At 57.5% G+C, this 22,716-nt stretch overlaps 1 protein-coding gene across 9 annotated transcripts in view; it reads left to right on the plus strand.

Annotated features, from left to right (window-relative positions):
• Nucleotides 1-9,582: 9,582 nt before the first annotated feature.
• GNB1 (G protein subunit beta 1) overlaps nucleotides 9,583-22,716 on the plus strand; it is an 87,168-nt gene continuing 74,034 nt past the window's right edge. Inside the window, exons 1-2 of one of the 9 annotated variants that reach the window (XM_058304619.1) lie at nucleotides 10,329-10,558; nucleotides 13,722-13,833. The gene's annotated coding sequence lies outside the window, so the exon portion shown is untranslated. Of the gene's footprint in view, nucleotides 9,782-10,314; nucleotides 10,569-11,447; nucleotides 11,690-13,721; nucleotides 13,834-22,716 lie in introns of those variants that run through there. The other 8 variants (XM_058304625.1, XM_058304626.1, XM_071217826.1 and 5 more) reach the window with 8 other exon arrangements.

Genomic DNA, 22,716 nt, shown 5'->3' on the forward strand with positions numbered 1-22,716 from the left:
TATATTATTTTGTTGTTATTTTTTAAAAATACGGAACATTTCAAGAGTTTGCGTGTCACGTTTGTGCAGGGCCGCACTCATCTCCTCTGCAGGCTCCGGCTCCAGGCTACGTGCTGCGGAGAGCACGGCCTGGAAGGGTGGCCTGGGCTCCGGGCGTGGGGTCTGCGCCCAGATCCCAGCCCCATAGGCCTCGGGGAGCAGGCAGGGGCGCCAGAGGGGTTGGGCCCTGGAAGGTGGGGGGGGACGGCCAAGGAGACCACCCGAAACCCAAGGGCCGCGTGGGAGTGCTCAGGAGGGCAGGTGGAGCAGGCGCCCCACAACTGGGCGCCAGGTGCTGCGCTGGGGGCGGGGTAGGGGCTCCTGGGGTTCCACCTGGGAGAGGGTCTCTGCTCCTGGGGAACCAGGAAACAGCACGTGCAGGAACCAGGAGCACAGAGGAAAGGGGAGGAGGGCGGCCTGGGGGCGCCGCTCCAGGGAGGGGTCTCGGGGAGACTGCTGGCCGGGAGGTGGGCACCCAGCCTGCTGTGCCCCCTGGCTTGGGGTCCCGTGGCCGTCCTGCCCGTGAGGCCTCTGGAACCCGCCCCCCAGATCTGGAAGTCCCTGCCCTCTCCGGGGGCTCGGGGGTCGCCTTCCTCTCGGCCTCCCTGGCCAGCCATCGGTGCGCAGCCCGGCCTAGGCACACCCAGCGCTGCACTTTCTGGAATCCCTGAGGCCGCGGCCCACCTCCTCCGGGGGAGCAGGCCAGCGCCCACGCCCACCTAGCGCTCCAGCCCCTCCCAGGGGCCGGCCAAGTTGGCCTGGGTGGGCGCCCCGGCGGGCAGGGTCTGGGTCTCCCGTGGCACCTCCTGGTCCCCCTTGCAGGGGCCTGGGCAGCCCCACGGCGCGCTTGGCCTCCTCGTTCCCACGGCGGCCCCCTCTGCTGCGTGCCTGGACGTCTGGTGAGCAGGCAGCCAGGGCCAGCCGCCCTCCCCGGGCTCCGGCTGTGCCTCCCGGTGCCCCGGTCGCCTTCCACCCCGAGACGGCGCCACCGGCAAGCCCTGTCCCGAGGTCCACCAGCTGTCCTCCTCACCAGCCGCCCTGCCTCCCGGGCCTGCTCCCCTTGGCAATCAGGCACACTCTGCTCGCAGCCCCAAGGGTCCCCGACCTGCGCCCCCGCCCTGCCATGTCTGGACCCCCCCCCCACCCCAGGCCTTTCCTCTTCTCAGCTGGGCCGGTCGAGGGCACCGCCCCCTCCCCGCTCCGCCCCCCTTCTGAGTTGGTATTTTTTCAAAAATACCTGATTCATCCCAAAAGCCTTTTGTATAGAAACGGGAAAGCCAAAAAGCCAAATTTCAAATTCACATGGAACTAACTGCAAGGGCCCCAAATAGCCAAAACAACTTGAAAAAGAAGAACAAAGTTGGAAGACTCATACTTCCTGATTTCAAAATTTACTACAAACTTACAGTAATCGAAACCATGTGGTCCTGACACAAGGAGAGACAGACCAGTGGAGTCGAATAGAGAGTTCAGAAATAAGCCCACACGTCTACCGTCAGCTGGTTTTTGACAAGGGTGCCAAGGTCACTGAGCGGGAAAGAAGTCTTCTCAAGAAACGGTGCTCAGAGAACTGGAAGCCCATGTAAAAAAATTATTACGAAATTGATCACAGAGCTAAATATAAGAGCTAATAAGCTACAACTCCTAGAAGAAAACAGGGACGAATCTCCATGGCCTTGGATTTGGTAATGGATTCTTAGGTTTTCCAACAAAAGCACAAGCAATGAAAGAAAAAATAACTTCCAGTTTGTTAAAATTTAAAACTTTTGCACATGAAAGGAGAGTATAAAGAGAGGAAAAACCCACAAAATGGGAGAAAATATTTGGAAACCATGTATGATAAGGGTTTAAGATCTAGAATATATAACTCTTACAACTCAGTGAAAAAAGACAGAAAAATTTTAAAATGGGAAGACTCTTTGAAACTAAACAAATGTATCTTAGTATTACAAGATGTTAATATCAGGCAAAAAAATACAACCAAAGCCAACTGTGTACAATAGCAGATAGTAATAAATTTAATATCTTTCAGTAAGGGTTTTTTTAAAAAAAGGAAATATACTAATGGAAAGAAACTAGACACAAAGTACTACATGTTGCTTGACTTCACCTATACATAATATAAATACAAATGAACTGAAGAGACAAACAGAAAAGGAGCCATGTGCAGCCGGGGAAGCACAGAGGGACTGAGAGATGATGAGGGAGTGTGTGTGTTAGGTAGGCAAGGGAGTGAGGAGCTTATTAAGAAACGGGAAAGGAGTACACAGACCAAGACAGGGCGCCGGTGTGCTGCAGGACGCGTCGCCCACGTGGGGGCCGGTCACTCTACCCTCTTCCCGATGTGGGGAAGGGGCCCTGCTGTTGGCTGTTCTGATGTTTGTCTGTTTTTGTTTTTGTTTTTGTATTTTATTATTATTACTGAAGTAATGAAAATGCCCTAATAAGGGAGCTGAGGTGGCACAAGAGAATGATCACCTCTCTCCCACTCCAGAAGGTCTCAGGATGAGTTCCTGGAGCCACCTAATGAGAAGACAAGCAGACATAGAACACACAGCGAATGGACACAGAGAGCAGACAGCAAGGGGGCAGGGAGGAGAAATAAAATAAAATAAAATACCCACTATAAAGAAAATGCCCTGATAATGATTGAATTGATGAATGCACAACTATATGATGATACCCAATATCATTTACCATGGATTGTACACTTTGGATGGACTGTATGCTTTATTAATATGTATCAGGTGCAGGTGTAGCTCAGTTGCCCCAGTACCTCCTAAAAAAAATTGAAAAATAAAAAAATAAATAAAATAAATAAAATTGATTTGTTTAAAAAAAATGGGCAAAGGACTTGAATAGACATTCCTCCAAAGAAGATATACAACAAGCACATGAAAAGATGCTCAAAACCATTAATCATTAGGGAACTGCAAATCAAAACTATGAGGTGACACTGCTCACCCACTAGGATGGCTGTAATGAAAAGCACAGAAAACAAGAGCTGGGGAGAATGCGGAGAAACTGGAGTCCTCCTGACATTGCTGGGGGGTGTCAGATGCGGTGGCCACTGTGGAAAACGGTCTCAGGGTTCCTCAAGAAGCTCCACAGAGGGAAACAGACTTGGCCCAGTGGTTAGGGCGTCCGTCTACCACATGGGAGATCTGCGGTTCAAACCCTGGGCCTCCTTGACCCGTGTGGAGCTGGCCCATGTGCAGTGCTGATGTGCACGTGTCCCCTGCGTAGGGGAGCCCCACGCGCAAGGAGTGCGCCCGTGAGGAAAGCCGCCCAGCACGAAAGAAAGTGCAGCCTGCCCAGGAATAGCGCCGCCCACACTTCCCGTGCCGCTGACGACAACAGAAGCAGACAAAGAAACAAGACGCAGCAAATAGACACAGAGAACAGACAACCGGGGGAGGGGGTTAGGAAATTAAATAAATAAATAAATCTTTAAAGAAAGAAGCTCCACAGAGCACTCCTGGAAGACCCGCCAATTGTGCTTCCAGGTACATGGTCACAAGAATTGACAACAAGGAAGTGGATTTGGCTCAACTGGTAGAGCATCCGCCTACCACCTGGAGGTCCAGGGTTCAAACCCAGGGCCTCCTGACCTGTGTGATGACCTGGCCCATGTGCAGTGCTGATGCGCACAAGGAGTGCCCTGCCATGCAGGGGTGCCCCCGCATAGGGGAGCCCCAGGCACAAGGAGTGTGCCTTGCAAGGAGAGCCACCCTGCACGAATAAAGCTCAGCCTGCCCAGGAATGGTGCTGCATACACGGAGAGCTGACACAGCAAGATGATGCTACAAAAAGAGACACAGATTCCCGGTGCTGCTGACAAGAATGAAACAAACATAAAAGAATACACTGTGACTGGACACAGAGAGCAGACAACTGAGTGGGGAGGTGGGGATGGGGAGAGAAATAAATGAAAAATAAATCTTAAAAAAAAAAAACCGACAACAGGGACTCAGTGAGCACTCGCAGTCATTGCAGCACCGGGGAAAACAGCAGGAGGTGGACAGCCCAGGGGCCGCAGCAGGGGAGCGGGCAAAGGAGCCGTGACCCCACCTGGCTCCTCGGCTGGGAGGAGTGACCCCGTGGATCTGGGCAGCGTGACGCCAAGTAGACCAACCAGACCCAGAAGCTCCCATGCGATTTGCTCACAGGCGACGCCCGGAGCAGGCAAACCCCGACGCGGGCACTGGGTGCACGGCCCCCAGGGGCTGCAGGAGGGGAGATGGGGGTGACCGTGGATGGGGATGGGGTTTCAGGAATGCTTTGAAGGGCACTGACCAGTACCTTGAAACTGGCTTAGATGGTCCATTTTGTGTGTGTTTTACACCCACCCTGCTCGTGTAGGGGCCTGGGGGTCCCCAGGAGCACCTGTGGGGTCTCTCCCTCCAGGTGAGGGGTGGGGAGGGGAGAGGGGAACGGTTGTTCGTGGGCTGAACGTGGCAGGTATGGTGCGCCATGGCTGGGGGCGGTGTGGCAGGGGTGACATGGTGCAGCGTGGCGGGATGCCGTGTGGCCACTGCGGCTCAGAGTGGCGTGGAGTGGCGGGGCGCAGGGCAGCGTGGTGGGGCTGGGTGTGGCGTGATGTGGTGTAATGTGACGTGGCCTGGCAGGGCACAGCTTGGCCTGGCGTGGGGCTTGGTGACCGGCTCCTGAGCAGGCACAGCTCTGGGCTTGTGTGGCCAAGGAACCACACACCCCTTCGCACGCTCCCTGGGTCTGGTTTGGGGCACGTGGATGGGCCGTGGCCAGGGAAGATGGCTCCGTGGCTGCCCGCCACACGTGGTCCTTCGGGTCCGATGGCAGCACGCCCGCCTCTTGGGAGAGGGGAGTGGGTGCTGGCACGGTGCTGGGCTCAGGGGGTTGGGACTCTGGGGCCATCCTTGGGTGCAGCCCCGGGTGGGGCTCGGGGAGGCCTTGCCTCAGTGGCTCCCGGGCACCTTAGCAGGCACCCCGGGGGGCCGCAGCCAGCCTCATGGGGGCTGGGCGCCTCCTCCCGCCTGCTGGGGCCTCAGGTGTGGGCTGTTTACCTGGTGGTGCTGTTGGAGCAAATCCCCGGGCACGATCCTCGGAGAGATGAATCCCCAAACAGCCTGGAGCCTCTGCTCCCAGCAGCTGAGGGAAGCGGAGGCCTGAGGACTCCACGGCTCCCATGGGATGTCCCCCCCCCCCCCCCCCCCCCGCACCCGCGGGCTGTCAGGCCTGGATGTGGGCGGGGCTCAGCCCTGGGAGCCGGGGTCCCCTGCTCTGGCCTGCGGCTGCCAAGCAGGGGTCCCCGTGGGGTTGGAGCGATGCTGCAAGGGTACCCCTTCCCCAAGAAGCCTGGGCCTGCAGGTGGCAGTTCAGTTCAGGCTTGGCCAGGCTGCAAGAGGGAGGTTGGGGTCCCAGAAAGGGTCTCGAGGTCCCAGGGCCCCCACTGGCTGGGACAGTCGCCTCTGGACAAGTGGCCTTCGACCCCAAGGCCCTGCCCCTGGGCTCCCCATCCTGGGCTCTCCACGGCCTGTCCCCGCTCCTGTCCCCGCCCCCTCCCCTCGGCTGAGCGTGGGTGTTGGGGACTGGTCCCCTCCAGCCCCCCCCCCTGCCCCCCCCCCCCCGGCTCCCTCTGAATCGCTCCTGGCGTGTCCGCATCTGGCTGGCGCTCTGGGGTCTGCTTTCGCCACCGGCCGGGACGTGTCCAGGGCGTTGCCTGGTGACCACACGGCCTCCTGCGGGCAGCGCCCACGGAGAACAATTGTGGCCTCGCAGCCAAGGGAGCCGCCCAGGCCCAGCAGGAAATGGGGCTGGGGTGGGCGGGAGGCAACCTTGAGGCCCCGCAAATGCCCGGGGGGGCTGGCAGCTGCTGGCACCCTGGCGGGCTAGGGGTCCCGGCTGGCGGGGGGCAGCTACCCTTCCTGCCCGGCTCTGCCCCAGCACGTCGGGCTCAGGCCAGGGCGGAGCAGACGCAGGAGCCGCCTCTCTCCCCTGTCCCTCCCCGGCAGTATCGGACACCAGAAGCCCCAGAGGGGCCCTGGGGCCACCTTGCCAGGCCCCCACCTGCTGCCTGTGCCCCCGGGCCCCAGGGGCTGCCCTTAGAGGGGCACCTCAGGAGGACACCTGCCAGACAGAGGGGCCGGGCAGTGCCAGCCTGGGCGAGCGGGGCTCCCCGATAGCCCCTGGCGCCGGCTGTGCCTGACCCCGCCGTCTCCTCGTGGGGGCCTGCTCGGCCTCTCGTCAGCTCCGTGAAGCTCCTGCCACCGGTACCGACTCCCCGCTGATGCAGCTCCCGCACGGGCATGCCGTGGTGTGCGCGCCCGCGCGGGGCCTCAGCGAGGTTAACGCTCCAAACCCGAGGGGCATCCTCCATGCCGTGGCGCTGGACAGCCCGGACGCGGGGCGGCCTGGGCGCCCGGGGCGGACACGTCGGGACGTGCCTCTGTGCACAGTCCCGGATCCCGCAGGAGAGAAGCCCACGCCACGGAGCCACGCACAGCGTGCCCCCGACTGCAGGGCTGAGCTCTGCGAGGACCGGCCCCGCCTGCCCCCCACGGGGGGAGCTCGAGGGCCAGGGACCGCTCCCCAGTTTCCCGAGGGTTTCTGGTCCAAGTCTCAGGGAGGGGACACAGGCCCCCCACCCCGGAAATGCAGAGGAGAAAGCCACCCGCTCCGCCCTGCCTGGCGGCACCCGGCGCGTCCTGACTCTCCTCAGGCTTGGTGCCCTCCCTCCACCCGGATGCCCAGACCGTGGCCTGAGGTGGGTGTCCTGAGGGTCCGAGGCTGGAAGGTCACGTCACGGGAGGCCGAGCAGAAGCAGGTGGCGCACAGCCTGAGGCTTGGGCGCGAGGAACACGCCACCTCCGGCTGCGCTGCGCGGGGGCAGCGGTCCTGGCCCGGTCCTGGCAAGGGGTGGCGGCTGGGAGGTGACAGCCCCCCCCCCCAGGCCAGTGAGGCCCGACGGGGCCCTCAGGTGCTCCGCTGGCCACAAGCCCTCCCCACCCCTCCAGGCTCCCACCGCCCTCGGCCCCTGGGCCCCCCGCCTGTGCTCTGCCGCTGTCCATGCGAGGCTGCCCACCCACGCCCCTGGTGCCAGCACTGCCGGGCGGGGCCCGGGCCGAGCAGCCCAGCCCCCGGCCCCTGGCGAGGGGGAGGAGGAGCAGGGGCGGGTGGCCTCGCCAGCAAGTGCGACCCAGTTCTGTCTCAAAGGCCTCTGGAGGCTGCAGGGACGAGGGCGCGGAGCCCCATTCCCTCATCCTCGGGGCACGGGCGGCCGGGCTCCCGGGAGGGAGGCCGGGTGGCCGCGCCCTGGCGGCCTGGGCAGCGCCCAGCAGGGCCGCGGGCAGCGCCAGGAGCCAGAGCAGCGGGCAGTGCCAGGAGCCAGAGCAGCGGGCAGCGCCAAGAGCCAGAGCAGCCGGCAGCTGCCTTTCTCCTGGCATCTAGAAGGCCTGATGGCGCTAAGGCTTAGAAACATCTAGACCTGTGAGAAGACCTACTTTCCTGCAGGACGGGGGGGGCACTGAACGACGCTCTCAAGGGGCAGGGCTCACGCCCAGGCGCCCTGCTATTGGAGGCGGAGGGCTCATGGACCTCCGCGCCACGGGCTCAGAGGGAGGCCGTGCTGGGGCCACGGAGGGGTCGCCCCTTTTCTTCCCGGGGTTTCCTCTGTGAGCTGCCGGGACGCCCCCCTGCCCCCGGGGCCTGTGCACCTCTGGCCGGTGGGCTGGCGGGTGGCCCCAGGCTGTGGGATGGGGCCCTGGGGCCCTGCTCCCGCCCTCTGTTTTGCCCTCACACGCTGCCCACCAACGTGTAAACGAGGATTTCTGACCTGTCGGTGGGGCAAGTTCCAGGGGAGGCCCACGGGCAGATTAGCTGGAGGCTGCACCCGAAAATCACAACCGGGGGCGTGGGCCAGCCCCGCTCCCCACGCACCCTGGGGGTTCCCTGTGGGCCATGCGGGGAAGTGGGGCCCGCACACTCGCTGTGCTCAGAAGGAAAACCAAGGTGGGGTGGAGTGGGGTGCCCCGCGCGGGGTCGGGAGGAGCCGAGACCCGGCACTGCCAGGGCATCTGGCAAAGGCCCTCCCGGGCAGGTGAGCCGCAAGGGCAAGAAGTGGGGGTGGGGGGTGGGGGTGGAGCCTTCCTGTCTGAGGGGCCCCTGGGACAGGGAGGGGGCCAGAGGGCAGCAGGGGGATGGGGGCGTGGGACCCGGGCGCCCATGTCAGGCAGAGGCCCGTGACTGAAGGGACAGTCACGGAGCCCTTCCGGGGTGTGGGGGGCGTGGGCAGGGCGCTGGCCATGATGGGAGGCTGGCACAGCCGGCGCCTGTTCAAGCAGGGTGCTCACTCCCAGGGCATGGAGTGACAAAGAGGGAACCCCTGGTGTTAAAATGGAACTGGAGCCGACAGCAGAACTCCCAGCGACCAACACGGAGAGAGAAAATGCAGGCCCGTCTGTGTGCGCAGACGTGCGTGGACCAGGCGCAGGGTCCCAGCTCTTCCCAGAGGGCCTGAGAGCTGCGACTCCCCGACTCCCCGGGGGCACGAGAGCCCCCAGCCCCTCCCTGGTTTCTCAATTCCACTCCCCACCCAGGGGCTCCAGGAAGGATGTGCTGGCCAGAACGGCCTGAGACCGGGAATACTTCCTGGCCTCGGGGAGAGCAGGGTGCAGGAGCAAGCTGCCCGCGCCCTGGAGGTGTCCCTCTCCAGGCTCCTTCCACGCTGGCCAGAGCAGAGGGTCCAGGCAGGCGCCACAGGGAGGGGCAGGGCCACGGGGGTCAGGACCAGCCGTGGCGGAGACGAGGTGTGAAGCCATGGCGCGGTGGAGCCAGAGCCGCCGGCCCCGGGCTTTCCAGGCCAGCAGCGCCCATCCTCTTCCCCACTTGGGGAGCACTGGAAGAGGTGGGCCATTTTGCCAGCGAGGGGCTACTCCCCTGGCCGCCCCCTCCCTAGCTGTGCAGCCCCTGCAGGTGTGCTCCTGCAGGCCTGCCTGCTTCTGCGGGTGTTGACCCGGGCCTTCTGTCCACCTCCCCTGCCCAGGCTTCTCCCAGCGCACACACGACATCCACTCGTGAAGGCCTCTCGTTCTTCCCCAACTCCGTCTTGCCGCCCCGGAGGCCGCACGCGCGGGCCCGCCTCGGCCCCACGCCGAGAGGTCAACCGGCCGCCGTGGGCGGGAAGACCCTCACTCTGCAGCCGGCGCCGCAACACGAAGCGGAAGCAGGCTCGCGTCCTCGTGCTGTCCGCTCCGGCGCGGCCGGCTTGAGCACGGACGCGCGTGGGAGGCCCCGAGGAGGGGTGGACGCCCCCGGAGCCCAGGCCGACCCCCGTACGAGCTCGGCCCCACGCGCGCCACGGACGCCCACGTTGACCAACGCCAGCCCGCTCCACAGCACTCGGCCCCGCGCGCGCTCGGACCTGCGTGGCGACCACGGCCCGCGGTGGAGCGGGGCCGCGGCCCCTTTAAGCGGCCTCGTGCACGCGCGGCGGGGCCGGCCGGGGCGGCCTGCGTGCGCGCGCGCGCGTGCGCGGTGACGCGGCGCGTGGGGTTTCCCGAGGCTGCGGCAGGGGCCGCCGCGCCCATCCCGATGGCTGGAGGCGTCTGAGGGGCGGACGGAGGCGGCGGCGGGAGCGGGCAGCGCGCGGGCCGGAGAGCAGCAGCCGCCGCGGCGGGACCGACCGAGCGCCGGAGCGCGAGCGGCGCCCGAGACACCTCCCGGGCGGCGGCCGAGCGCGCGGCGGGCCGGAGCGGGGTGCCGGGTAAGCGGCCCCGAGGCCCGCGCGCGGCCCCTCCCCCGCCCCGGCGCGGCCCCGCCCCGGGGGCCCCTGCCCGGCCCGGGGGTCGCCCCTGCCCGCGGCGCCAGCCTCTCCCGCGCCGGGGGCTCCCCTCACCCACCCCGGCCGCCTTCCTGCCCCGCCCGGGGGAGCCGGCGGGGGAGGGGCGCCGCCGCGTCAGGGCCCGCCGGGCCCGCGCCCCCCCGCCCCCCCGCCCCGGGCCGCCCCCCGCGCGCACCCCCCGCCCCGGCGGGGCCCGGGCGCTGGGGCGGCGCGAGCCTGTCGGGCAGGGACAAAGGGCGGGGGGCGGCGCGCCCTCCCTCGGCGCCGCGTCTCCCCGGCGCCCCCCTCCGCTCTGGCTCCCCCCCTTCTCCGGCTCCTGGTCCCCAGCGGGTCGCACCCGGCCCCCCTCCCCGCGTCGATCCCCTCCCCACGCAGGCCCCCCCACCTAGGCCCCCCTCACGCGGGCCCCCTCCCCGCGCAGGCCCCCCCACCTGGGGCCCCTCACGCAGGCCCCTCCCCACGGAGGCCCGCTCCCCGCGTAGGGCTCGGCGCGCCGCGCCCGCGCCCCCCGTCGGCGCCCCCTTCCCACGTGGGCCCCCCGCCGCCGCCCCCTCCCGCGCGGGTCGCGCCTGCTGCGGGGCGCCGGCCTCGTTCTGAAACGCAGGTTTTCCGCCGACTTTGGGGCCGCGGCGCGGAGGCGCGCGTGGGGAAGGTGTCCGGCCCGCCGCGCCCCCGGAGCGCGCCCGCGGATGAATGGCCGTGCGCGGCGGCAAGATGGCGCGGGCCGGGGGGCCGGGGGGCCGGGGGGCCGGAGGCCGGGGGGCCCGGGGGGCCGGGGGGCCCGGGGGGGCCGGAGGCCGTGGGGACTGGGGGGCCGGGGGGCCCGGGAGGCCGGGCCTGGGGAGCCGGGGGGGCCGGGGGGCCGGGCCTGGGGGGCCGGGGGGGCCGGGGGGCCGGGCCTGGGGGGCCGGGGGGGGCCGGGGGGCCGGGGGCCGGGCCTGGGGGGCCGGGGGGACTGGGGGGCCGGGCCTGGGGAGCCGGGGGGGGCCGGGGGGCCGGGGGCCGGGCCTGGGGGGCCGGGGGGACTGGGGGGCCGGGCCTGGGGGGCCGGGGGCCGGGCCGGGGGGGGCCGGGGGGGCCGGGGGGCCGGGCCTGGGGAGCCGGGGGGGGCCGGGGGCCGGGCCTGGGGGGCCGGGGGGGCCGGGGGGCCGGGCCTCCGGGGCCTGGCACCAGGACCCGCGCGGCCCCACGCAGGCCTGGCTCGGGGTGCGTGGCTCCGCGTGTCCGTGTCTGCTTGGGGCGCGGTGAGCTCGGCGCGGCCGGGCCGCGAGGTCGGGGTGGGTAAAACGCGCAGGCTGCCCCCGCGAGGAGGGGGCGCGGGCGCGGGGCCTGCGGGGCTGGGCGCCTCTGCGTGGGCCCGTCCCTCCCGCGGGGCGGTGGTCCTGGGGGAGGGGCTGCTCTTCGGACGTGAGCCCTGGTGTGCGCTCTACTGAGAGGCATCGCTTCTGGATGCTTCCGGAAGGTGCAGATTGCAAAAAGCGAGCCGAGAGGCCGTGGCCTCGCCCCTGCCGAGCCCGGGTGTGGGGCTGGGACGCGCCGCCGGCGAGCAGCGCGCGAGACCTGGGGCGGCTGGGCCGGGGGCGCCTGCGGTCGGTGCGGGGCGAGGCCGGACTCTGGAGCAGCCTCGCGGTGCGCCGGGAGCGCGCCTGCTGCGGGCGGGGCCATGGCCGGGGCCGCCCGGCTCCGGCCGAGAAATAATGCATCGCCCCCTCCCCCCTAAACCTCACTCCGGCTAATGCGTTTGGCCTCAAAGCTTTACTGTCTTCTTGTGTTTGGTGCTTGAGAAATGGGCCGATCTATAAGGAGTTGACTTGGCCCCGCTAGGAGATGGTGTGCAATATCCTGTGGAAGTAGCTGATGAAGCTTTGTTCTTTCCTTTTTCTTTTGCTTTGCTAAAAGTTCCTGTATCCGTTATTGTTTTGATTGGAAACGTTTTAACTCTAGAAATAGCTTTGAAAAAAGGGATGAAAACGGTCTTCAGAGCGTCTGTAGAATTATCTGTTGTTTTTAGCTAATACTTTAGTGAATAATACTTATTTTACCTTAGGAGTACAGCATTGGCATTTGTTATAGAGACTTCACTGGATTGGCTTTCTCTGCCCTAAAGATTTGGCTTATGTTGGTCTCTAAATTGGATTAAATTCTTACTGTCTGCAGGCTCTGGCTTTTAGCATAGTGGATTGGTCATAGGCATTCTCAATTATATTATCTGAGTTTGACCATATGGTGTGCCACATTATTTTGAAAACCTCATTTAGTGTAATTCTGATACAATATGGAATACAATTTTTTTAGGAGTTCTTTTTATTTGTGTATAAATTCTTATTTTCAGTTTGCCTTCATTGATAAGAATGGTTGGAAAAATTATGAAATAGACTGGTCAGTTAAGTTTTTGACTTCGTGAACATAGAACAAGAAAATAAAAGAACAAATTTTAACTGAAACTGATCAGAGGATTAATTTACAAGACTGGAATGCTGGTTTAATGTTACTGAAAAAAAAATCATCCAAATATGTGTGTGGGGTGGGTGTATATGTGTATATATTGACTAATGTAATTATCATATTAAGTTTTCTGAAAAGGATGGAATACCGCTTCTTTTTAAAGCTATGATTTATGCTCCAGAATGCTCATTTAAGAAATATAAACAATCTGTAGAGGTTTGAATTGGTTTAGTGGGTCAGTGGAATCCTAAAAACTTTTTTTTTTAATGCCTACTACCATTAGGTGCTACAGGAATCCATGGAAATCACTTGCTGGCTTTCAATGATAGAAAAGCTTTCAGTTTTACAGAACAGTGTTGTGTTTTTTTTTGTTTTGTTTTTCTCTTTTTTTTAACTTAAATGAAAGTATTCCCTTACTTGTTGTAAATTAAAGTTTTCAGAAAGGTATTTCTAAAAGCTTACTGATTTAAAAGACGGAATCAGGGTTTATCTAAGGTAATTCTTCAGAGATCATCTAGTTGAACTGATTTTGCCATTGATAAAAGGTCATTATGATTTAATAATTAGTTGTTTCAAGCTTAATGTACTCTATTAAGGGGGAAATAATTTAACTTTTTTGATCTATTAGATTGGACTGAAGGCATTGGTTGTACTTAGTCCTGTTTACTTGCAGGTAATGTGTCTTTATGCAAATCTATTTGAGTATCTCCTGATTTAGACCTTGACTGTCAGAAAATTTATTCTCTGAGGATTACAGAATCTCTTGGCTTTCTGTCCAAATTTTGTAGTTAATAAAGGTTAACAAAATTGTGGACATTGTTTCTTCAAACAAGAGACTGTCAAAGCCTCTGTAGTAGGCTTTAAAAAATATAGGAATTTAAAGATTTGGAGCTTCCTTTTGGTGAGCGGATTTGCACGAGTTCTTTGACTTATCCGCGTCTTTCTCACGGTAAAGCAGGGGTGCTGCACCTCCTCCTAGGGTTGTTTGAATTACTGTTAGCGGGAATCCTTCAGGACAGTGCCTGGTCCTTACTGCCTGGGAGGGCTGGCCATTTCTTTTGCGTTGGCCTTGCTTTCTAAAAATCTCTTTAACTATGATAATGTAATAGGAAGACAGCTTACTGAGAGATTTGTTTTTCCTTTTTTCCTCCTGGTTCTGTAGAAAGATTAATTCAGGGTATGGGCCATGCATCTATCAGCTGTTTCGTTGTTTTTTTTTCTTTTCATATATCTCACTTTTTCTTGTGTCTTCTCTCACATTTTTCTTTTCTTGAAACTATACATATAGGGCAATTTCAAGCCTATACCTTATTTTCAAAACTGGTAAAATTTGGGCTTATTTTGTTTTTAGAATTCACCCTTTCCCCACTTTGTGGTACTGACTCTTTAGAGGTCATAAAACTTTTTTTTTTTTAAGGAGGTACGAGGGATTGAACCTAGGACCTTGTACATGAAGCAGGTGCTCAACCCCTGGATTTCACAAAACTCTTGTTGGCGTCCCTTGATTTGCTGATTAGTGGTAATAATGAGTGAGTATTTTTTATAATATTCTCATGAGCAAAATAACTGGAAACTAGTTTAGCATATACTTTTTCCAGCTATTTTGCTAGGTGCTGCTGCTATATTGTGAAAGGAAGCGGTTTAGGACCTTACTGAGTTTATAGTTTAATAGGGGAGCCAGACAAGCAGGTTCAAAGGGGAAATGCAAGGCACCTAACCTGGTCTAGAATTTAGGGAAGGCTTCTTAGAAAAAGTGTTCTGAGAAGGAGTCTGACAGCAGACAGGGCGGGGCTAGGGAGGGCAGAGATTGCTCCAGGCGTGGCGCTGGCGCAGTGTTCCTGATGCGGCAGGTGGAGTCCCCTGCCCCACCGAGCCAGCACCCAGCGACTCATGTGCAGGCGGTGCTCACTTATCAGCGAGTCAGTGAGAGCACAGAGTACCAAGGGCCGAGAGGGTGAGAGGTCGGGTGCTTCGAGAAAGAATTTGGACTTTTATCTTGGGAGCTGGCTGTGACGTAGAAGAGCCTGATGTGGCTTTTGTTGTAAGGGTGCCGCTGGGCACTTGAGCCTGGGGCATGCACAGAGAAAGGAGGAGGATGGAGGTTCCAGATGGGCACAGTGAGGCAGGGGCGTGGGTGAGGGCGAGCGCTTGAGAGCCATGGCGTGAAAACACCCGAGGAGGAGGAACGGAGCACAGGCCACTGTCCTGGACCCCCGGGTGGGCGCTCCACGTTGACTGAGTAAGGGGCAGTGGTGGCGGCACTGGGAGGGACTCGGTGCTCGGCTCCCTGGGCTGAGGCATGCAGGGTGCTCAGGTCCTGCCAGCAAGGCGCTGAGCTGCCAGGTGCCCGTTTGCGCCTCCCTGGGACTCCATAATCTTCCCCCTCGCACCCTGCTGTCTTCATGGCCCTCGGGTCGACCTGCCAGCATGAAGCTCCACGTGCAGAGGAACTGTGTCTGGCTTGCATGCAGCATTTTTGCGTTAGCGACCATTGCGCATGTGAGTGCACATGTGGGTGCACTGTGCGTGCTTGGAGCTCCAGCGCCAGGTCTGGAGGGGAGGCGGCGCCTTGGGCAGTGTTAGCAACTGATGGTAATGGAGAGCAGCCAGCTCTCTGAGCAGTGGTTGTCAGAGGGTGGCCCAGGGACCCCTGCGCCCCTCCCTTTACTCCGATGTGTGACAAGGTGATAGTTGCCTGGAGCCCTGATGTGTGCAGAGGTACAATAGCTGTCTCCGGGACAGGCCTGATGGGGGGCTGTGGCTGCTTAGACCTGGGTCTTTGGCAGACGTTTTTTCAAAATTCAGAATTGAAGGCCTGAACCTGAATGCTTAAAGGAAAATTTTAACTTTTAAATGGAATTAGAATTTCGGAAAACTTGATTCTGCTGCCTTGAGCTTGACAGCTTCCCAGTACTTGAAGACTTTTCTCATAAGATTGGAGGTGATGCTAATGAGGCTATTTTTAAAAAGAAATGTGTCAGCGTTTGGAAGATCTGCTCAACACAGTGAACTAATATTCAAATGGCCGGTGCAAGATGCTCCAAACTCGCACTCTGCATGCAAGAATGGAGTAAAACCAACGAAGTTTAATATAATAGCGCAAAATGCTAATTGACATTCAGATCCCCCAGTGGAACTACCCTTTGAGAAACTACCACTGTGGAGTTTTGGTGTATTATCAAAGAAGGATACCCTCATTTATTTGAAAAGGCTGTTAAAATACCTTTTCCAACTCCATTTTTGTGTGAGGTTGAATTTTCCTCCCACACTTCACCAAAACAGCACGGCACAGGCAGAAGCGGACCTGAGTGCCACAGCCTTCCCTGCGCTGGATGCGGGAGGCACTGCGCTCTTCTCACCACATGAGCAGGCTGGAGAAATAGGTGGTTTCATAAAAAGCTTACTTACGTGACCGTGTAATGAGTTTGTTGTTTTAGTAAACATTTCAGAAACCTATGTTTTTGTTTCTAAGGGTAAGTTACAATGGATTCAGCCCACATAAGCAAAGGTCCTTGGGGTCTCCCATAATTAGGAACACAGAGGGGTCCTGGGACTAAGCAGTTTGAGGACCACCAGTGAGGAGGGGCACCCTGTTAGACTGGGAATGGAGTGTTCTCTGCATGGGGTACCCCAGGGTGGACAGCATTGTAGCACTGTGCCTTCCTGGGGTGCAGAACCCAGAGATTGTGCAAAGGGGGAAGACCCCCTGGGCTAGCTCAAGGAGAGCCTAGGGCAGCGCTCAAGAGTGGGCAGAGGAAGAGAAGGTCTGCGGGAGAGGCTGGGTTTGGAGCCCCAGCCCAAGGCGCATTCCAAGAGGAGCGGCTGGCGAGAAGTGGAAGCAGACTGGCCCGAGTGGGAAGCAGGAGCGCCTCCGAAGAGGAGGTTCCTGGGGGTCTCTGAGTGACAGTGGGTGAGGGGACTCGGAAGCGAACAGGGGCAGTGGCTGGAGAGGGTTGTGGGCTTGCGGGAGGGCTCTCTTCTGCGCAGATTCTTAGGTGGGGTGGCTTGAGCGCTGTCAGGTGTGGGGAGGAAAGGAGGAGGCGGGGTTCTTTGATAAGACCCTCACCCAGTGCCCCCACGAGAGGCCAGATCCTGCCCTGAGGCTTCTTAACGCTGGTGAGGGGAGCATCGGACCCGATGGTGGAAAGCTAAAGAAGTCAGGGTCGTCCAGGTCTCTGAGCCAGAGGAGGGGAGAGGTCGGACCAGGCCAGCCTGGAGAAGCCTGCGGCAGGCGGGCCTTGGACCTGAACGCCGGGAGCCGTGCCCAGCCCCAGCTTGCCGGGCGCTCCTGCCGAGGGGCTGCGAGAGGGGCTCCGAGCGAGGCAGCGTCTGCTCGTTGGTGCTGGTGCTGAGCTGTTGCTTACAGGCTTGCCCCTCCTGTGAGCCGCAGGCTCTGCTCACAGCCCCGTTTCACAGCCGGTCAGACCTGGGGCCCAGGAGTGACCGGGCTGAGGTCCCGCAGGCGGGGCCGGGGCCCAGCGTTGAAACTTGGGCACTTCTCAGAGCTCACTCGCCCTTCTCAGAGCTCACTCGCCATGACCCCTCCGCACCGCCTCTCGTCAGCTCTGGCCTTTGACCTTGGAAGACTTAGTGTCTGCACCTGCCATCTTTCATGTATTTTTAAAGGAAAGATCGCTCCACTTAGAAACATAGCTGCCAGCAATTTTATCCTCAGTTTCTTCAGGAGCTCTTTCTAGTCTACCTTCAGACATGAAGTTAAGTCTTACGTAACTTAACCCCCAGTTAATCTTGGTATCTTTTCCAGTTTAAAATTAAACACCTTAAACATGCATCTGTTTGCATTGCCCCAGTTCCTTCGCCTCATGCTTTGGGTGCTTTGGGTGCTCCGGGGATCTCGTTCATGTTCCCCTAAGCCATCAGCGCTGATGTTTTTACAAAAATGCCCTTTTCAGTAAACCCATTCTACTGTCTCAGTTTTTATCTTGAACTTCGGTGTTTAAATAATGAAAAATTTTAATATCTTTATTGTAGAAATTAGGAATATGATAAACGAGGGGGAAAGCCGTAATTTCTCTGTCAGGAAATAGTACATAGTGCTAGTAGCATTTTCGTAATCTGTAGCGTGTCCCACAACACCGTGCAAGGTGTTGGTGGAGGGGCGATGAATGGGAACTCTGCATATTATGCATGATTGTTTTGTAAACTCACAACTTCTCTAATAAAAATATATATTTAGGAAAAAAGGCTTAGCCAGCACTTAACCTGGAGGAAGAACTCAGTTTTGGTTCCTGTGACTGCTCCTACTTCAGATGTTCTGACTCCCACAAGAGTAGGGGCTCTTAACCTTATTTGTTCACGGACCCCTTTGCCAGTCAGGTGAAAACCCCGGGCCCCTTACTAAGTCCACACTATACCGTGTATTATGCACCTGCACTAACATGTCCCCACAAGAATAATGTCTTTTTGAATTTCAATTCAAACTCACAGACCCCTTGTTAAGAACCCCTGCACTAGAACTTCCGTCTGCGGGTTCCTTCCCCACCCTTGCCTTCCTCGGCTCCTCCAGGCTGCTCCCCTGGATGCTCTTACCCTGTGAGGTGTTTGGGGGTTCTGCGCTCGGCCCGAGGTGTTACCTGGGCTTTGTGCTTGGCTCTGTTCTCCTTGCAGTCTAATTCCTTGTCTCCAGGTGTCACCTTCCCACCCAGAAGGAAAGAAAAAAAGTCTGAGCCTTGGGGGGAGGCTTAAATTAAAAAGGTAAATCTATTTTAAGGATTCTGGGGGTCTCAGAACGGAAGTGCAGGTGCAGAGCTGGGCTCCAAGGGTGTGTGCAGCCAGGCAGGGACTCTTGGGTGACTCGAGCAGCCTCATTTCTGTTGCCCTTTTTACCTGAAGCACTTCTCTACTCCTGCTTGTCGCCAGGTGTTCCTGTTTCCATGTGGAAGTGGTTGCCTTTTCTGCTCTCAGTGTGCTCAGTCTCTGGGCGTTGAACTCCAGGCAGAGCTGGGCTCCAGGCCCTCCCGCCGCTTGTCGACCGAGGCCACTCCTCCAGCCCTGTCCTGTGGACGCGCGCAGGTGTCCAGCTTGCCTCCCTGAGCAGTCCAGGATTCTCTTTTTTCCTTGGGGTTGCTTCTGTTCCCATCTGTTTTAATCGCTGTTTGCCGATGCGCTCCTCCCCGCTGCTGTCCGCACGTCACTTTCCTCTGGCCGTCCCGCTGCCCGTCCAGGGCTGGCACAGGTCAGCCTGCCTGGGCCTTCATCCCTACTTTCTTGACCTGAGCTTCCAGGTGGTTTTCCTGAGAGTGGAGGGGAGGTCATCGGGAAGGCCGAGGCTCCACTGCCCGGCGTGGGTCCTGGGCTCGGGCAGGGGCTGCAGCGCCGCGGGAGGGGGAAGGGGAGCTCTTAGGGGGTCCATGGAGTCAGAGCAGGGAGGCGCTGGGCCTGATCCTAACTGGGAAGGCGTTTAAGGTGTATCTTTTCAAACAGTAAGTGCACATTATGCCTTCTTTACATGTTTTAAAGTGTGGGAACTGACCACCACACAATTCTTACAATTTGGAACTTGCAGTATTCAAGAAGGTGCAGAGTTGCTAAGGAGAATGTTTCCTTGGACTAGCTTTTAAATTGCAGATATTTTAGTTTAAATATCTGTTCACAGATTTTTAGATACCTCTGCCATTTTTAAAACAAAATTAGAAGATTCTAAAGTTGATTAATGTTGCCAGTGGGTAAATGCTTCTTTTTAACAGCAGAGCAGCCTCTTAGATACTCATTTTCTGTTCTTACTGATTTTAAAACTAATCAACATGTAATTAGTTATATAGTAACATTCTTTATGGCTCTATGTTAACTAAAAAAAATTACATTCCTGACAGTGCAACAGTGAGTACTCTGTAGGTATAGAAGAGAGAAAATTCCACTCTTGAAAGTAATACATTTCCTCTTCTCTTTTGCTTTAGCATTTTTTTTTTTAGAAGTTATTTTTATTAGAGAAGCTGTAGGTTTACAGAAAAGTCATGGAGAAACTACAGAGTTCCCATATACCCCTCTCCTATTATTAACATTTTGCTTTAGTGTGGTACCTTTGTTAAAATTGATGAAAAAACATTGTTATGATTGTGAGATTAACTGTACTCTGTGGTTTACATTAGGACGTAACTGTTTGTTTTGTACAATTTTAAAAAAATTTTAAAAAATTAGTAACTCATATAACCTAAAATGTTTTACTTTTGTTTGTAATTTGTAATTTAGGTCAGTCCTGTCCATTGGTATTTTTCCAGTGATGGAAATGTCCTCTGAATCGCACTGTCCAGTGTGGCAGCCTGGTCACGTGCCTGGCGAGCATCGGTGTGGCTGTGACTGAGAAAGTAACTTTTTAGTTGTATTGAATTCTAAGAAATTTAAGCTTAAAAAGCCACATGTGGCTAATGGCTGCCAAATTGGAAAGCAGAGATTGAGGGTCTGGGTTGTCATTAGTAGAAACCTTGAAGAAATGGGGGAAAGTCTACCTTAAGGGAGGTTGGTAAACTAAAATCTACTCAATTCATATTTAGCGGCCTTTGCACTTTTTTTTTTTTTGAGATTTATTTTATTTATTTCTCTCCCCTTCCCACCCCCCGCCCCAGTTGTCTGTTCTCTGCGTCTCTTTGCTGTGTGTTCTTCTTTGTCCGCTTTTGTTGTCGTCTGTGGTACGGGAACCCGTGTTTCTTTTTGTTGTGTCATCTTGTGTCAGCTCTCCATGTGTGCAGCGCCACTCCTGGGCAGGCTGCACTTACTTTCGCGCTGGGCGGCTCTCCTTACGGGGTGCACTCCTTGTGCGTGGGGCTTCCCTACGCAGGGGACACCCCTGCATGGCAGGGCTCTCCTTGCGCGCATCAGCACTGCGCCTGGGCCAGCCCCACACGGGTCAAGGAGGCCCGGGGTTTGAACCACGGACCTCCCGTGTGGTAGACGGGCATCCTAACCACTGGGCTAAGTCCTCTTTCTCCTTTGCACTTTTAAACTTGGGAGCATACGTTGTATTATGTAAATCTTGGGGTGTTTGTCAAACATGCTAAATTTGTGTTTTAAATTTAAAATAATAGCTTGTCTGTAAAATTAGAATTTTGCTAGTTGAATTTACTTTTTTTTTTAGAAGGTACTGGTAATTGAACCTAGAACCTCGTGCATGTGAAGCAGGTGCTCAACTACTGAGCTACACCCCCTCCCAGATTTACTTTTTTATTTATTTTATTATTAAGATTTTTTCCTTTAAAGTGTAAGTGGTCCCTAAACTTGCTGCACTTAAAGCATCTTGGGTTTGGCTTGCCTTAGCAAGTGTTGTCTTTCTGTCCATCTTTGAAGTCTCCCTGGTAGCTGAGGTTTGAGTGTCTGCTGGGTGGCAGGCCTGGTGCCATAAGGGGTGTTGGGCACGCCCCTTCTTGTGCAGCCTCTGTCTTTGTGGCAGGAGCAGAAGAGTGACCCCCCTGCCAGTGGGCCAGCAGGTACTCCTGCCAGTGTGCATTCCACTAACTGGCCTTTGGGGCCAGTAAGGAGGAAGCGAACCTAAGTGTGGGCCTAGATGAGAAGAGGTTGAGGAGACGTGCACGAAGAGCAAGCCAGAAGGCACTGCAGTGAGCCCTCTCTCGCGGCAGCATCAGGCCCGTGGAGGGTCAGATGCGCTTTGCTCCTGTGTTTTGACTCCAGAATTGCTTGTCTGGAGACATCGTTGGTTGTCACAACGTGGAGTGTGCTGGTGGCGTGCAGTCGGTAGGGTCCAGGGGTGCTGAGCTTCCAGCAGTGCCAGGGCAGCCCCACAGCAGAGGGTGATCCAGCCTCAAACGTCAGCAGTCCAAGGTTGAGAAAGCCTGATTTCAACCCGTGTATTCTGCAATTTTAAAAAAGTTGTCAGGAGTGGTTGAGCTCCCGCCTCCCACATGGGAGTTCCCAGAAGCGGTTTCCGGTACCACCTGAAAAAAACCAAAACCAAACAACAAGCAAAACAAATGAAAAAAAAAAAAACAACTCAGGGGAGCCTATGTGGCTCAGTAGTTGAGCACCTGCATTCCATATGTGAGGTCCTGGGTTCAATCCTCGGACCCCAGAACATCAAAAAAAAGAAAGTTGTCATGGGTTTATGTCAGCTCTCTATTGCCACATAACAGACCACCCCAAACCGTAGGGACTTAGAGACGGTGAGTGGCTGCTGGTGTCTGTGGCTCAGGGTGGGCAGGGCTTCTCTGGTGGGCGGGGGCTGAGCCCCCTGACTTGGGCTGGGAGCCAGGCCCTCCGCTCTCGTGGCCTCTCCAGCAGGCCGGCTCAGGCCGCCTACAGGAGCACAAGTTGCCAGGCTTCCTGGGGCCAGCTTAGAAGTCCTATCTTGTCACCTTTGTCACATTCTGTTGGTCAAAGCAAGTCACAAGATGCAGCCCAGATTCAAGGGGTGGACAAATTGACTCCTTCTGGATGGGGCCCTTTTTAGTCCACTACAACCCTTTCTGTAGGCCTTTAGAATTGTCCAGTTAATATTAAGATTCTGTGGAATGGATTCCAAAAATGAACTCCTTAAAGGCATAACAAATATTTACTAAGTATTGACTTTGATGATGACACTGTGCTTACTGATGAGTAAGTACTGGGAAATAGCTTATAATCTTATTTTCCTTCAGGGAAAGCAACAAGCAAGTGAATAGGTTACCTTCAGGCTGTAGGGTAAGTGCCACGGGGCACCAGGTGGAGAGAGGGCACTTGGTTGAGGGGAAGGGGGAAGGCCTTTCTAGCAGGTGGCCCCTGAAGGATGGGGATGAGCTAGGTAGGCTGCACACCTGGTGCTTCAGGTGCAGGAAATGGTGGTGGCAGAGGCCCCAGGTGGGAAGCGGCCGGCGGCTGGAGCGGAGCTTGCGGAGGCGGCGGGTGCGCGGGCACAGGCCTTGTGGGCAGGTTTGCCAGGACCCTCGGCACGTGCTGGTGCCTGCGGGCTGCCTGCTTCGGGCCTCCTCGCCCTTAGGAGGGCCTGGTGTGGACGAGACGTCACTTGGCTAGTGCAGTGTGGCAGTCTTGGCTTTTTCTCAGTACCCGGGGAGCCTTTGAAGGCCTTCAGGCGGAAGAGGGACAAGATGTGATTTCTAAAAGGTTGTTCGGATTGCTGAATGAAGAAAGGACTGCTTGGAGCAAGAATGGAGATGGTCATTGAAAAGAGGCTGTTGGGAAGCGGACATGTCTCAACTGATAGAGCGTCCGCCTACTATATGGAGAGTCCAGGGTTTGACACCCAGGGCCCCCTGACCTGTGTGGTGAACTGACCCATGTGTTGCCATGTGCAAGGAGTGCCGTGCCATGCAGGGGCGCCCCCGCACAGGGGTGTCCCACGTGCAAGGAGTGTTCCCTGCAAGAAGAGCTGCTCCGCGTGAAAAAACGCAGCCTGCCCAGAAGTGGCACCACACACACGGAGAGCTGATGCAGCAAGATGATGCAAC

Source organism: Dasypus novemcinctus, chromosome 9, assembly GCF_030445035.2.
Source record: "Dasypus novemcinctus isolate mDasNov1 chromosome 9, mDasNov1.1.hap2, whole genome shotgun sequence".
NCBI lineage: Eukaryota > Metazoa > Chordata > Mammalia > Cingulata > Dasypodidae > Dasypus > Dasypus novemcinctus.